The 16,596-nt window shown below is 36.8% G+C and overlaps 1 protein-coding gene across 2 annotated transcripts in view; it reads right to left on the reverse strand.

Moving 5' to 3' along the window:
- Cntn3 (contactin 3) overlaps window positions 1-16,596 on the reverse strand; it is a 395,670-nt gene that overhangs the window by 76,504 nt on the left and 302,570 nt on the right. The window lies entirely within an intron of this gene.

The following is a 16,596-nucleotide window of genomic DNA, read 5'->3' on the forward strand; positions in this document are numbered from 1 at the left end:
GTTACTCATAGGTTAACCTTATAAATTTAGAGAAAATAAAAGGTAGACATGATATCCCTTTTCCCTTAAATTTAAATTTTCCATAAATTTAAACCATTTGTCTTTTGTTATGAACTAGAATAGTCACATTTACAAATTAGTGTGTGTGTGTGTGTGTGTGTGTGTGTGTGTGTGTTTGTGTGTGGTCATCTGTGAGCTACTGAAAGAATTTCAGTAACACCAGGGGTTATAACTCATGGATTCTGTGCTGCAACTTGTATTCTTAAAGATGTAGCATATAACTGTCTCGTTAAAGAAATTGAAATGAATGTCTTACATGTAATGTGCTGGGATTAGTGTGAACAAGACAATAACTTGGTGCTCCTTTAGGAATATTAATCTTGAAAGACAAAAACAATAAAAGACTAAGAAAATGAGGAAAGTATAGGGTTCAGAGAAGCACTTTGAAGAAGAAAGAGAGGGTGATATGAAGGGGGGCAATTGCTTTAGGTAGCATTTCTAAGAGAGCGAGCTCATTTGTGCTGGAAGGAGGAATGAGACAGCATAACACCTCATTTGTCTGATCTCTATATCTTTAATGCACAACATGTCTACTCATAATTACAATCCCTCTTTCTAAATGTCTAAAACCATTACCACACCTTGCATTTCATACTTAAATGTTTTTTATCTTTCATGGTTCATATCTTTAAGCATGTGTGTTGAATCCGTGGAAACAAAAAATAAACTTTTTCAAAGGTTTGCAGCCCAGTGTCAGCATGGTACCATATGCAAATCTGTCAACAAATGGTATAATTTCAGACCTATTCAGCAGAGCATGCAGGAGAGATGGTTGAGGACATTAAAGTGGTAATTCTTAACCCAATCTTTAAATGCTATTATACACACTACATGCACATATTATGTATACATACATAATGTCATTATGTACACAAGGATAAATAATGTTACTTATTGGTATTTATTGGGTATTGGTTGTAGGACACCCCTGGAGGATATCAAGTCTCTTATATACAAAGGTATACAATCTGTATAACATTTATATTCAATTTATTTTTAGACTTCTTAAAGTTAAGACAACGTAAGTATGATAGGAATAAATGTATTCACTGCCAAGGGAATAAAGAGAAAATGAAGTTTGCACATATCCAGTACAGTCTTGGTCAGAGAAGCTTCTTACTGTGATCATCAATGCATAGAGACTCATTACTGTTCAAACTGCCGAGAAGAAGCAACTGTGAGTGCTCAGCTGTAGATGGAACATCTATTTTTCAAACCCACACCACACCTTCCAGGCCCTAGGCTCAAGAAACATGGAAAAAGAAGAGAAATGAAGAATTTTAGGGCCGCAGGATTGGGAAGAAGGGTGGTAAATGTTGTCCTCTAGACATGGCATGGCTGTTGTACACATGAACTCAGCAGCTGTGGTTACCTATACAATATTTAGTTAAACGTTCTAGTTGGAGGAGGGAAGGACTCCTAAGGCCCTAACCCTGTCTAAGGAGTTCCTGGCAGTTGATGATTGCTAGAGGAGGGAAAATCACCACACTTCAGGAGTGTGGCCAATGCTGGGTTCACCAGACCCCAGTGGATGATCACATGCTCATGTGCATATGGGAGACACTAACTGGATATAGTGCATTAAAAATAAAAGAACAGAGAGCTGGAATGGTTAATGACACTTGGTGCTCTTTCAAGGACATAGATTTGGTTAGCAGCATCCATACAGTTGTAGCTCACACCAATCCCTAAATTGAGTTCTCTTTAGATATCCTCTTCTTACCTCGAAGAGTACCAGGTATGTACATGGTACATATACATATGTTCAGACAATACACTCACAATCAAAACATAAAATGAATTAAAAATTAAAAACAATTATAAATAAGATCACATTAAATTGATGAAAAAGATGTGATGGGGATCCTAGGGGAAGTTGGAGGAGGGAGATGAGGGGAATGAGGGGGATGAGGGGGAATGAGGAGGATGAGGGAATGAGGGGTGTATTTGATCAAAGTACATTGTATACACATGCATGGAATTTATAAATGGTAAATTGAAAAAAAAAGCTGCTGCAGTTTCTTTTTCAAAATTACTATTATTTTACTTTATTTGTATGGGTGTTTTGATTGCATGTATGTCTGTGAATAACATGCATGCCTAGTGCCCTTAGAAGATAGAAGAGGGTTATCAGAAACTCTGGAACTGGAGTTATGGTTGGTTGTGAGCTGACACATGAGTTCTAGGAATTGAACCTGAGTACTCTGTAAAAGCAACCAATGCTCTCAACTAATGAGCCATCTTTACAGCCACATCAGTTTCTTTTAATGTACTGATTTGGAGGTGATTGAATCCATGGATGCAAAGCTTGTTTATCTGGAGTACCAATAGTTTTTTGTTACACACATACTAATATACATATATACAAATATACATGTATCCACATACACACATATATGTATGACATTGTTTTGTTTTTTGTTATATATATATACATATATATATATACATATATATATATATATATATATGTATATATATATGCATAACAGAAGATAAATGTGTTGTCTTGAAAGAAAAGGGCCACCAAAGGAAGTGGTTCTATTAGGAGGCATGGCTTTGTTGGAGTAGGTATGGCCTTGTTAGAGGAAGTGTGTCACTGTGGAGGCAGACTTTGAGGTCTTATATATGCTCAAGATACTGTTCATTGTCTTAGTTCACTTCCTGTTGCCTGGGCAAGATGAAGAACTCTCAGCTAACTCTCCAGCACCATGTCTGCCTGCATGCCACCATGAATAATGGACTGAACCTCCAAACTGTAAGCTATCCAGTTAAATGTTTTCCTTTATAACAGTTGCTGTGGTCATAGTGTCTTTTCACAGCAATTAAAACCCTAATAAGACAATAGGATAAAGAATTTAGAAATGACTTAGCTGGGTTAAGAAAAGAAATTAGGGCAGAAATCAACAGAAATGGAAAAAATTGGGATGAAGGAAAGAAGGGACTGAGAACTGGAAAAAAAGAGAGTAAAAATTCCTACAGAGAAAAGACTCAGAAGAGGGAAGAGAACTCAGCTAAGGGCACTATCCCCAATTACTCTGATTGCTAATCCTTTCAGTAAAAAAAATGGGGCTAGGGCATTGCTCCAACTGATTTTAATTATTGTTGCTACTAAAAAAAGGAAGTGAAGGTTTGCTATTTCTAACATATAAAGGCAAGACACTGGTCAAAGGCATCCAAAGCTCATGAAGGCATTTGGATGAGGTCAAATGCAAATGCTCTGAGTTCTAGGATGGAGCTAGAAGGAGAGGCTCAAGGTAATTGGAACCTACCTCTTTGGAAATTAATCTTAAAACAGAGCAAAAGTGTCTCATCAATTTGATAAACATTGAGCTAAAGTTTAGAGGTTCTGGTTTTGGTACCAAGATTAAGAGATAATTCATTTTAATTATTGTCCCATCCTATGAATTTGCACACTTTAATGCCAATGTACAGACTACCCAGACATCAAGAAATCTTTTGTGTTTGCCTAGTATGTGTTGCAGCTGTTGTTGGAGTCTCAACTCCCTCCATGAAAAAATAATAGGGATGAAACAACATAAGTGAAGAATTCCTACACTGCATTATGCGCAGTAACATTAATTGAGCAAAGACATCTGCATGGCCATGGTGAAATGAAGGAGAACTTCAGAGGCAAGGCCTAAGGTCTCAGGAACCATACAAGGATCTCCAAAACAAACACATTGACTCTCACAGAATGCAAACTCCGTGTGCATCATAAAATTTTAAGCTAATTGGATATTTCTTTCCTAAATTGGTTCTTCTAGTAAGTTCTAACAGGCTCACAGGGCATTTTGCACAACATAAAAATAAACAATACTCAGTAAATGGATGGAGTAATTGTTTCTCAACAGAAAACCTTCAATAACCCAGGCTTCCCTACAGAGACTCGAAGTGAAAATTTTATACCACTTCACTATAAACGAAATTACTTTCTTTGCTTTCTGGGAACAGATTTTTCTGTAAATGGCTAGAACTGAAAATGTATATATCAATGAATTACACTGGTCTTAGCACAAGAAGCTAAACAAAGATGGATGAGATTTACATTCAGAAATGTGGTACTCCAGTTTGCTTTGAGAAATGTGTGACTTAAATGATTATGGCATTTGAACTTCTTGATTAGTTCTATAGCACACCTTTATGTGTATGTTTTATTGCCCTTTACTTTTATAGTAAGAGGTTAATTATTTCAGTTAACTTTCAGCAGTCTGTGCTTAGTTTGGGGTAAGGCAATGTGATTGCTCTACACTGTTCTACTGGCCCATGCTATGATTCAGGGATGCCATTGGATTTATGACTTAAAAAAAAAAAGTGAAACTATTTTCTCAAAAGGTATACTGTTGTCCAGGCAACACTGACCTGCACTTTATGATATCATTTAAAGATCCATAATAGCACACTATGTTTTCAAATAGGAAAAATATGGAGCCTCTGCACACAAAGCAGAATTTCTGAAAAGATTGCTCTTCCCTGGCCTACGATCTGAATATTACAGTAATTTATTCAACTTGAGTTTTAACAAACACACTGCAACTGAACATTTTGTCAGGAAGTACATCTCAGCGGAGATGAGCTCACATGAGATCACAATGATTAAACTGCTACACAGAAGATAACAAGGCTATTTTGGATGGTACTTTCTGAGTACATATTTCACAAGATTGATGCTTACAATTAGCTATAGGAGAAAAGTTTTCACAACGAATATATTACAGGATAAATAATGACAGCCAAGAAAAGCAAATATATATTGATATGAATATAAGAGAAAAATAAATGTCATAGTAAAAGTGGAGACAGTGTATTTTCTTCTTTACAACTGCTCTCACCCCCAACACAGTAAAATGCCTGCTTCCCCTTGAGCTCAAAGATTACCTGCAGACAGTATTTAGAAAAATAATAATTATAGTTTCATTATTTTAGCCATACCATTTGGCCTTTCATCTTTTGAATCCAACAGTATTAGTTCAGTGGTTCATCAGATAGAAAAGTCTCTCAGGAACAGAGAAACAGAATGAAAAAGAGTCAACAGTTAATCATTCTATCTTTGAGTGAGCACAGGGCTGTTAGTAAGTGCTTTTTTATTTTTCATGAAGTTCATTCCATGAAACAGGTCCATGAGATCCTGGAGATAAGAGAGCTTGGCTCAAATCAGTAGCTTGTAGAAACACATGGAGTTTGGGTGCATTAACATGACCTTGAATTTACAAGGACATGGTCAAAAATCTGGGAACATTTCCTCTACTTGTATTCCATATTTCCAAATACATTTGGGACATATGAAATATACATTTGGACCTAGATGAATTTTGTTGAGCCAAATATTTCCTTCTAAAATAAAACTATGCCTACAGAACTCAGGTGGTCCAAAAGGTACTCCATTCTAACTGATACCACTAATCCTGTAATCTATGTGGCTCAGGCATGAATCAGTTTGTGTCCTTTTACAATGGGGTATCTGTAAAGATTATAAATAATATCCAGACATTTTAAAAAAAATAAAAGAACACAGATTTGAACAAATGAGACATGAAATTGTCTCATGGCTTGTGTGTTAATAGAAAACTTCAAAGAAGATTAAGACTCAAAGGCTCTCCATATTAGATGCTATTCTTCTGTACTTCAGAGATGAGTCCAATCAATGAAAGTAAAAATCAATATGTGAGCTTCATTATTCTATGTAGATAAGATGATATAAACTTGCTTAGGTGAGAAAAGATGTTTTACAGATACTTCATTGCAGAATAAGGCAGATTAACCTGCTATCACATAGGAACAACCACAGGGCATCTCTGCGGTGGGGGAGTGGCAAGTCCCTTACCACGTGATAAGACAGCTAGAGGATACAGGCATTCTATGTGCTGGAATATCAAAGATGAAAAGGAAATAACTGAACTCCAAATGTCAGGGTCTTCCACCAACACTGGGGAGAGATATGCATTCTCTAGGAAGGTCTTGGAGAGCTGTTACTCCTATGCGTGTCCCTCCACGCTGGATCAGAAATCATGGCCAATAATAACACTGAAGTAAAAGAGGCATATTTTATAGACACAAGGGGAATTCCATCAAGGCAATGGCTTCTAGACTGTGAGATTATCTGAACTGCTCTAAATGGGTACTTTTTTTTGAGCCAGTACTGATCTATTTTGGGGGGATTCCCTTCCCCCATTTTATGCAGTCTTGATAGGACTATGAATCACAGTGATCTGTCCTAATGTAGCCAAAGGATAGACATGGAAAATAAGTTATATTTTCCAAATTATAGTGAGTACCAGTTGCTTGGGTGTCCCTTTAAAATATGTAATCAGATTAGGTTAGAAATGGATCAGAAGGTCTTGCCTTCTTAACAACTTTTCATGTGCTATCTATCCTGTTGAAGTGTTTACCATATGTTACAAAATAATACTTGAAACTGCATAATATAGTCTCCCTCGTAGCATTGAGATTTGTGGCAAAAATACAAATATGGTTAGTTAATTCATCCTCGCACTGGTAGGGACAAGATAGCACAATGCCTACTGCCTAAATGTCTGGCACCCTCCGCTGTTTTAGGTCACAGCCATACTGGATCTAGACAGGAATTTAGTAACTCTGTAATATCTGTACAAAAATCCTTAGCTAGCGTTTTTAAACCCCCAAGGATGCAACTTACCAAGAATTGGTATTTAGTACATAAATTTTAATAAACACATTTTCCTAAACAAACACCAAGAGTTCAGACACAATTTTCATATACAAGGACAAAGCTTAATCAAACATCAAGTGTGCTCTATCACCTACCTTGCTATTGAGTTCTGCCAGATAGAGGCATTTCACCCCACTGTTCCAGCTTCAAGGTTATCATCTTTTATAGACACTCATCAATATTTAAGTGGTTCATTTACAATTTTATTCAGTGTTTCTAACATTCTTAGGGCAGAAAGGTCTTTAAGCACTTAAAATATCTTGATGTCTCTTTGCATATAACAGGTATATGTGTACATGCAACAACAATTTTGATACAACTAAAGATAGTTCAAGTCTTCTAAGACCCTATGGGCATCAAATTAGGAATCAATTCTATGATTCACTTATACAATCAACAAATATGTTTGGGAAGCCTTTATGTCATATGCTCTAGTGACAGGCGAGCTATGTCTTACTGGTTCTTTTCTTTATGATAATTTTAAACATTTCATGAATGTTACCTTGAAGTTTTCTTTGCATAATTGCTAATATTGTGTCACTTAGTATATCAGTTTGGGGTAAGACATTTGCCCATACAGTGAAACTGTCTTTTCACTGTTCTCTGAATATTCTCAATTTCATTCTCATTTTCAGCTTGGTACTCTACATACATCTAGAGTCCTGACTCTGAGTTTACATTTAAAATAGCTTTCGTTAGAAGATTACTAAAAATATGTGAGTAAAAAATATTCATGGAGAGTTAGTTGAATGAGGTGTGGTGTGTGTATTCCATTTATTCCACAAAAGGGTTGAACCATTTTAATATTTGAAGCTTCCTCCAGATAGTGAGGGGGAAAAAGAAGCTTTGAAGTGGGTTGTATTTTACCCATGCTGAGTCCTGTCACTATATTATACAATGTTCTCTCCACAAGCATCTCCTGGCTTTAGATATAAGCATATGTATTTCTTGGCTAAGCTAGAGTCGTACATCACCATAGGAAGTTGCTACATCTCATGTGGGCACTGTGGCTGTTAATTAGCCATAATTTTTTCTCTGTCCATTTGTGGACACAAAGCTGTGTGTCAAAATTCTATACCTGTATTAAGGAATGGAAGCATGGGCCTAGGCTCTGTAAATGAACTGCAGACATTCATTCTCTGGGTGTTTAAAACAAAAACAAACAAAACAAAAACAAAATCTTCTATAGTAAACCATACTCTGCAATAAGCAACATTTCCCTGGTAAGGATTTATAAGGTTCAAATCAAACTTATGTTCTAGGCAACTAGAAATATGACATAATTTTATCCCCTCAAATATTCTTTGTTGTTCACTCTGTGTGTGGTTAGTTAGTGTGGATGTGTGGGCAGAGGTGAGGTACTTGCATTCCATGGCATATATAGTGGTTAGAGGACAAAGTGGCTATCTATCCTCACCTTCCACCTTGCTTGCAACCAGGTCTCTCTCATTGTTCATAGCTGTGCACACCAGATTGACTGTCCTTTGAATTTGCAGAGATTCTCTTGTCTCCACGTCCTACCTCCCATATGGGCATTGAAGAGTACGATATCCTGTTCTAGTGAATCTGATTTTTTAAAAAATTTTCTCATTCAGTTCATCCCAACCACAGTTTCCCCTCCCTCCAGTCTTCTCAGTTCCCCCTTTGTTTCTAATCCACTCCTCCTCTTTTCCCTTCAGAAAAGAGCAGGCCTCCCAGAAATATCAACTGAACACAGCATGTAGTCAGAACCTGGTATATAGACAGAAATACAGAAACTGAGAAACAGGAAGAAGAAAGACAATAAGAAACAGACAAAGAAAGAGAAAGTATGAGAGAAGAAATGGGAGACAGAGAAGGAGAGGAAGCAGGAGGAAGAGAGGGAGAAGGAAGAAAAAAGTGAGAGAGACTGAGTTTAAGGATTGGCTTTGAGAAGGGGGTGGTGAGATTGCTCTTTTTTTCCCTTTTCTTCTTATGTATTCATCTTTCATACAATACATCCCTATTGCAGTTTCTCCTCTCTTCCCTCCTCCCAGTTTGCACCCACCACCTTCCCTCCCTCCCAGCTCCAATCCTCCTCCATTTCCCTTCAGAAAAGAGCAGTCCTCTCAGGGCTATCAACTAAACAGGGAGGGCATTACAAGATGCAATAAGACTAGTCACAAGCCCTCATATTAAGGCTGGATGAGGCAACTGAGTGGGAAGAAAATGGTCTGAAGAACAGGCAAAAGAGTCAGAGACACTCCCACTGTTTGGAGTTCAACAAAAAACACCAACTAATAACCATAACGTATTTGCAGAGGACCCAGCGTAGACGAGACCCATGCAGGCTCAGTAATTGCCACTCCAGTCTCTGTGAGCCCGGAGCCGTGCTTAGTTGATTCTGTGGGCTGTGTTCTCATCATGGTGTCCTACACATGTCTGGCTCCCACAATTCTTCCTCCCTGTCTTCTGCAGGTTCCAGTGCTTCCAGGGGAGGGGCCTGATGGAGATCTTCAATTTGGGCTTGGGACTTTTATATGGGTCCTAAACTCATGTTGTTAGGCTTGCATGAGAAGTGTTTTAGCCACTGAACAATCTTCCCAGTGCCTCTGTATTTATTTTACATGCTGTTTCAAAAACATTTTGAGAGACATAAGCCAATTAAATAAACTATAAAATACCAAGTTATTCAAAACAGCTACAGCAATAAAGAAATAAATAATAAATATAATGAAACATAAGGTTCTGTAATTATGTAAGATGGAAAAAATAAGTCTATTAAATTTTAAATTATTATAAATTTATCAATTACATAAATTAATAATTACTATGGATAACAAAATGCCTAGAAGTTATACCATGCTAACAATAAAGTTATTCCTTTGTTTAAAATTTTCAACTTTAAAAAGTTAGGGGAAAAAAAATCAATGAGAAGGCTCAGCAGGTCACAGCACTTGCCTCCAAGCCTGGCAGCCTGAGTTGAGATTGATTCCTAGTGTCATGAAACAGAACTGACTCCATCAAGGTGTCCTCTGACCTCGGCAGGTGTGCCATGACATTTGTGAGTGCATGTGCATATCCTCTCACACATAATACATGTAATAGTGAGTTAGAAAATATTTCTTTTAAAAATATAATGATTACAAATTCTATCTCAATCATATATTTTTGGGGGGTATTCTAGATGCAAAAAGGGTCATTTTACAAAATTTCCTACAGAAAGAGCTTTAGCAATGAATTGAAGATACACCAGAAATATGCAAGTCAGTTAACACAGCAGGAAACAGGTCAAGGAGCAGAAAGGTGGATTTTGTTGTTGGTGTTTTTAATATTGTGCTTGCTAAGCACTGAAAAATGTGCCTTGGTAGACTAACTCAGGAGAACTGAAACAACACTGTAAAGTATGAATAATTTTATGCATCAGAATATGGTAGATGAAATTATTAGTAATCTGAATGTTTGTTTCCATTTATAAATGTGTGGTAAAAATGATATCCACTCAACCATCCATTGGACTAAACTTCTGACCACATATCCACCTATCCATTCAGTCCATTCACTTACCCTCCCTTTTGAAAAAGCTCAGAGAGAGGAAAATATACTAAATCCAATACTGTTCTTATTTTAAATAGGCGATCATAAATAGAAACCCATAAAAAGCAATTTTCTACAATCCCAAGAAATGGATGCCATCAATTAAGTGAAGAATTATAGGTTCTTTTAAGATATGGGAAGCTATCCAAGAAAGAATAAAATTAACTTCAACAAATATTTGTTGAGTGCTTACAATGCACTAAAGGTTTTGAAAAATACAAATGTGAGTAAGAATTAGAGCCTATGCTTTAAAAATTTGCAATCTAATAGCCATATCCATATTCATATAGTTTATGCATAACCAACCATAAAATATAATCAGTGTGTATGACAATTTACATCAGGGTTGAACATCTATCAAGCTGTACTTGTATAATATACAGTATCCTAGTCTCCACTTCTGCTATTTTGCCCCACACTAAATTTCTGTAACTCTTGCTCTATATCACCAGGGTTGTCTCCTAAACAGATCACTGCTTCCTCCCTTCCTCCATTAAACATTCTCTAAAATTCTCCTTTGTCACAATAACCTTCCCCTTGATTCTCTACAATTCAACCTTATTCCCATTTCATAACCTCTGTCCTAGTTGATTCTTTCTCCTGAAAGATATTTTTTACTCCAGAACTTGGCTGTTTAACTTACTTACATTTCACCTCTTACTTATGCATGCTTTGTGAAGAGACATATCTTTCTCCTTTGCCTAGATCCTCAAGTGCAGAACATAGCATAGCACATGATGGGTATTATAGAAAGCATTTTACAAGGTGGGCATAGTAGAGGTTCCCACCCCAAAGCCTACTCTGAAATCATCTTCCTCCCCCATTCAGAGATTCATCAGTGAATTAATGCACATAGAGAATGTGGTCAGGGCTGAAGAGACAGCTCAGTAGTTAAGTGTTTACTCAGTTAAAAGTGCTTACTGTTTTTGCAAAGTACCAGGCTTCAGCACCCACATGGTATCCCAAAACCTCCCATGTCTCCAGTTCTATGGAATCAGATTCCCTCTCTGACCTCTGTAGGCTCCTCCACCCACATGATACACACATATACATTCAGGGATGTGCATACACACACATACACACATGCACACACTCACACACACACACATACACACACACACACATGAATTAGGTTTATATATAGGTTTTAGAAACTGTGGTCAGGATGTAAAATAAATTAATTAAAAAAGTGTGCTCAATACATTAGAAGAAATAGCGTTCAGCCTCACAAAAGTGGAAAAAGCCTGTCATTTACAGTAATATAGATAAACTACAATGTATTTTGCTAGGTGAATGTCACAGATGGTGAAAACTAAATATTGATAATATCACACATATGAGGTTCTTGTTGTCTTTTTTTTCCCCATTAAGACAAAAGCAGAGACTAGGACAGTCGTTGTCAGGGGTTAGATAGAGAACAAGTTCAATGGATGCTGAGTATAATGGTCCAGTTGTATAGAAAGAACAAGCTGAAAACCCCAATGCATGGTATGGGGTTGCAGTTAATATTGTTTAGATATTTGAAATTTGATATGAAAGTTGATAATAAGTATATTTCCCACAGGCATAAAACATTGTACCTAGTGAGACAGTAGACATAGTCATTAGTATGTAATTAGTAATTTTACCTCATATTTCATAGGTACATATAATTTTGTCAAGTATATACCTATAAAGCCAACCTCACCCCCCAAAACAAAACTAACAAATAAACCAACACACAAAGAACACAAAAAAATCTTTCTTCTCTTTGAATTTAGTAACCAATGAACTATGGGAAATTTAACACCTGTGTCCTGGGAAGTGCTGCAGACTGGATCTTCAGGTTTCCTAAAAATCCAAACTATAAACGCCTGGTCCCCAGCATGGTGATGTGTTGGGTGGAGCCTTTAAGATGAGGGTCTTGGTGGGAGGGATAACCTGGAAACAACCTAGATGCCCCTCAATCAAAGAATGGATAGAGAAAAATTTGTATATTTACACAATGGAGTATTACTCAGCAGTAAAAAGCAATCACATCATGAAATTTGTAGGCAAATGGATGGAACTAGAAAATAATCATCCTGAGTGAGGTAACCCAGATCCTGAAAGACAAACAGGGTATGTACTCACTCATAAGTGGATATTAGATGCAAAGCAAAGGATAACCAGGATACAATCCACAGCCCCAGTGACAGTTAATGGTAACAGTGGGTGCTAAGTGAATTATTTGAAGAAGGAACACATATTGAAGTGTATGGAGTAGAGGGTGGAACTTCAAAGGTGGATAAAGGGATAAGTTAGCTGCTCTTCAGGATTCCTAGTCAGATCCTTTCTGCAAATATTGCTGTATTATACTGTCCCAATTATATAATTGACATAAACCATAAGGGTGTGCAGGGGACAGAAGAGCCAGCCCTTCTGTGGTGCTACAGCAAAATGTCTCATGAGCATAGGAATAAAGCCAATCTTGAGTGAGAAGGTGGACCTTCTAAAATCGAGAAGGAGACAGATTCTAATCAGAGGAAATGTCAGGAGAAAAAAATGAAGAATGCAGAAGGAAATAATTTCTTTCTCCTTCACATAGAAGCTGATAAAATGGTTCAGCGGGTATAGGAATTTGCTGTCAGATCTGACACAGTTGAGTTTTATGCCTGGGATACACATAGTGAAAGGAGAACTCTGATACCTATAATCTGTGCTCTCACCTCCATTTACACTTGGTAGCATACGTGTCCTATTCACAAGGCAATCATATATCTAGCTGTACTTGTGACTATGTTAGACAATCAAGATGAGTTTAAGATACAGCATTCTGAAATCCTGAACTTTGAGATTCATGGATCATCCTTCCCTTACCAAAGTCATAAAGCAGACAAAAGATTTCTTAAAGTGCCCTTAACTTTCATAACCCATAAAATCTAATTGGAAATATGGGTTTAACAGTCCCACAGCCATCACACAATTTAACTGATGTAATACGGGAGACCTCTTGTCAGCAATTCCTATTACATATACTGTGATGGAATTTGTTTCCCTAAGGTTTAAATCACACAAAATCAGTTGATTGCTCCAAAAAGAAAGGATTTTTTTATTTCTCTTTTTACTTAAATGTTGTTACCTTTCAGATATCCAAATAATACTAAGAAAAAAAGTCAATTCATATTCATGTTAGTGGTCATTGCATTAGCTAGATCTTCTGAACCACAGGTATGAATCACTGTAATGCCTTAATACATTATTTTTATCATTGTGCCTGACATCCTATGATAGAAATGAAGTCCAGGATGAAAGAAATTTGTTGAAGACACAGTCATAAGTAATTTTTCAAATACTATTTTTTCAACCGAACCCTTGTCGAGAGAGTCAAGTAAATAATACCAAACAGATTGGTGAAGGCTACAAGTGTAGCAATCTTGACCCTGGTTTATAAAAAATGAAGCCAAGATTCAAGAGTCACACAAATGCTCTGATATCACATGGGTGAGTGGTAGACCAAGATCTGACCCAGGTTTTTCATGCTTTTTTGCTTCCATGTGCTAAAATAAATAAGGAAGTAGATAAAGCTTACATTTGACTTCGTAAATAGTAAATAATGTGAATAACCAGCAGTATACTTATTGGCAACCAGGCACAAATAACTCATTTAAGAAATGCTATAAACATATACACAGGGAACTCAAGTTCTTTTGTGAGTCAGTGAAGATGTACAGGCTGTGGCAGTGTTTTCTTAAAGAATATGGAAGGCTATGTTTTTTTTTTAAGCTTTCTGTGAATCCCATGGCAAATCAAAGTCTTAGATCAACCCATCTTGGCTTGAATGTTTTCATTCATAAATTTTCTCACAGGTAGCTGGGGTGTAAGAAAAGTAGATCTTCCCTCTTCTCCCTCCAGCAAAAATTAAGGGGATATGGATGTCTGTGCCAAAAAAGCAAAGCACAAAAGGAGAACCTTCTCTGTTCTCTGAGACTCTTGACCCAGGATGCTCAATCTTCTCTAAGAATATCAAGGTTGCTTAAAGTTGCTCTCCTTGGAAGGAGATAGATTGTTCACCATCTGTGAATAGCTCCGGTAAAGCTATCTTGTTTGGGGGATTGGATATGAGCTTTGGCATGGAATAAACACACATTTAATTAGTCTACCTTCTTATTTATGTAGTCCTCCTTTTTAGATGGTATTTTATCTAATCTGCTTTGCTCCATTTCAGGTTCCTGTGCAGGACCTGCTCTCTAATGCTATCTCCTTGTCCCAGGTAAGGAAGCACCCTCACCTCTCTGTGCTTCACGGAGCAGTGGGTTAAAAACGCCTGCTTCATGAACAGAAAACCTGCATCCAGTGTCTGGAAACTGTCCACTTATGTGTTTACCGTTGATGATTAACCGTTAGCAATGACCCTTTCCCTTTGAAAATATCCACGTTTGTAGAATAAATTATATTATCACTTTAATCATATATTCTATCTCATTATAATTGATGTCTTAGCTTTCCACTTTGAAAGCTCTTGATGCTTCTTATTCATCTCAGTGTCAGTCAATCACCCCAGCACAGAATAACGATGTGACAAATTAGTGGACAACATGAAGTGCCTTCCCTCCAAGAGGTTGATAGGGACATCAACCACTAATCAACTAGCAACTAGTTCCTTAAAGTATCAGCATCACAGACATTAAACAACTTTCTCTTTTGTTCTTCAAAGGTAGACAGAGATTGATTTGCAGTTAAAAACATAGGAGGTAAATGGATCTCTGAGATTTTAGTATCGAGCAGAGGGCAGATTAATTGAAGTTCACTGAGTTCCTGCCTACCTGAGTGAGAGCTATGAGGGAGCTGCTCTTTAATTGGTGGGTGACAAGTGCAGAGAGAGAGAGAGAGAGAGAGAGAGAGAGAGAGAGAGAGAGAGAGAGAGAGAGAGAGAGAGAGAGAGAGAGAGAGAGAACTCTGGGCTCTTAGGTACAGGGGAGCAATGGACGGCTTGAAAAAGTCAGGGGAGCAGCCCTCTATGTTTTGAACAGCACAAAGAGTGAAGACTTCAGGTAGATCAGAAAGAAGCCAAGAAACATGAGGAAATATAGAAAAGACAGAGATAGAAACTATTTGGCCAAGATCTTAAGCTAAGGGGAAATGCAGCCTGACCCACTATGACTAGTAATGACTTTCATAGGCACATCATGATTGGAGACTGTGGCCTCCAGAAATGTCCCTTACTCTGACACAACTATCCTGGTCGACCAAATAGTCAGATACTACTTGTAAGTATCTTCAACAGTTATTTGATATGACCACTTGGAAGCATTTTCTTGGGCTTTTAAACTAGTTGGTACTAATCACAAAGGTAAGATTAAATGAATAAGTAATTATATGTAGATTTTATTTAATATATAGTTTATATGAGTGTAATTCACTCATTATGATATCCAGTCCTGGAAGTTCTATCAAATGAATATAGTCATGTTAGTAGTATTTATTATAAGCAAGAATTACATTTACCTTTCCACCAAATAGTCCCTGGACCCCAAAGTCATACTCCCCATTTGATCACAATAATCATTCCTTTCTGTCCCTAAAACAGAAGCTTCTCTAGGGCTGTAATGTTATGGAGTCATGCAGTATGTAAAGCCCACTGAATTTTAAGGACATTTTCAATGTGCAAAAAGATGCATTAAGAATTGGCTAAAATGCTTTTTTAAAAAACAACATAGATTGTGGTTATTCATATTTGGGATATATCTTCACTAATTCTTTCTCTAAAAGGCATTTCCATATCTATAGTTTTAAATGCTACCTAGAATATCTGGAATGATTTTTAATGTGTTTAATTAGGAGTAATGGGTCATTCTCAATACTTGCTTTCAGTTTTACTTTGCTTAAGGGAGACAAAAGCAAAGTAAATTTAATTTAATTTAATCCAATTTAATGTTCTCTATAAAACATATGATTTTTAGGTGAATAAATAAATGAGGGGACAGTAAAACATTGAAACCTGGTAAAATATTGTTGGATGCTAAAAGGGAGAGGGCATTTCTTTTACCCAAAGAACTGCTTCTTGTGGCTTTGTGCAGTAGTTGATGATAGAAGAAATAAGTCTTTACTCAATACTGAATGCTTGTAATTTTGAGGTTTGGAGGAGTTTGTTACAGGGCAAATGAAGCTGATCTTTACTTAATAAATCAAGTATGAGATGAGATTATGAAAATAGGCCTCTCTACTTATAAATTGAGTGTCTATGAGTTTCAGAGTATAATGTATGTCCTCTTCCTCTTAATGATATCTATCTTCACAGATAATTATGTACATTGTTCCAGTTTAACTATCAA

This window comes from Peromyscus californicus, unplaced genomic scaffold (genome assembly GCF_007827085.1).
Source record: "Peromyscus californicus insignis strain IS unplaced genomic scaffold, ASM782708v3 Scaffold_6__1_contigs__length_162567912, whole genome shotgun sequence".
Lineage (NCBI taxonomy): Eukaryota > Metazoa > Chordata > Mammalia > Rodentia > Cricetidae > Peromyscus > Peromyscus californicus.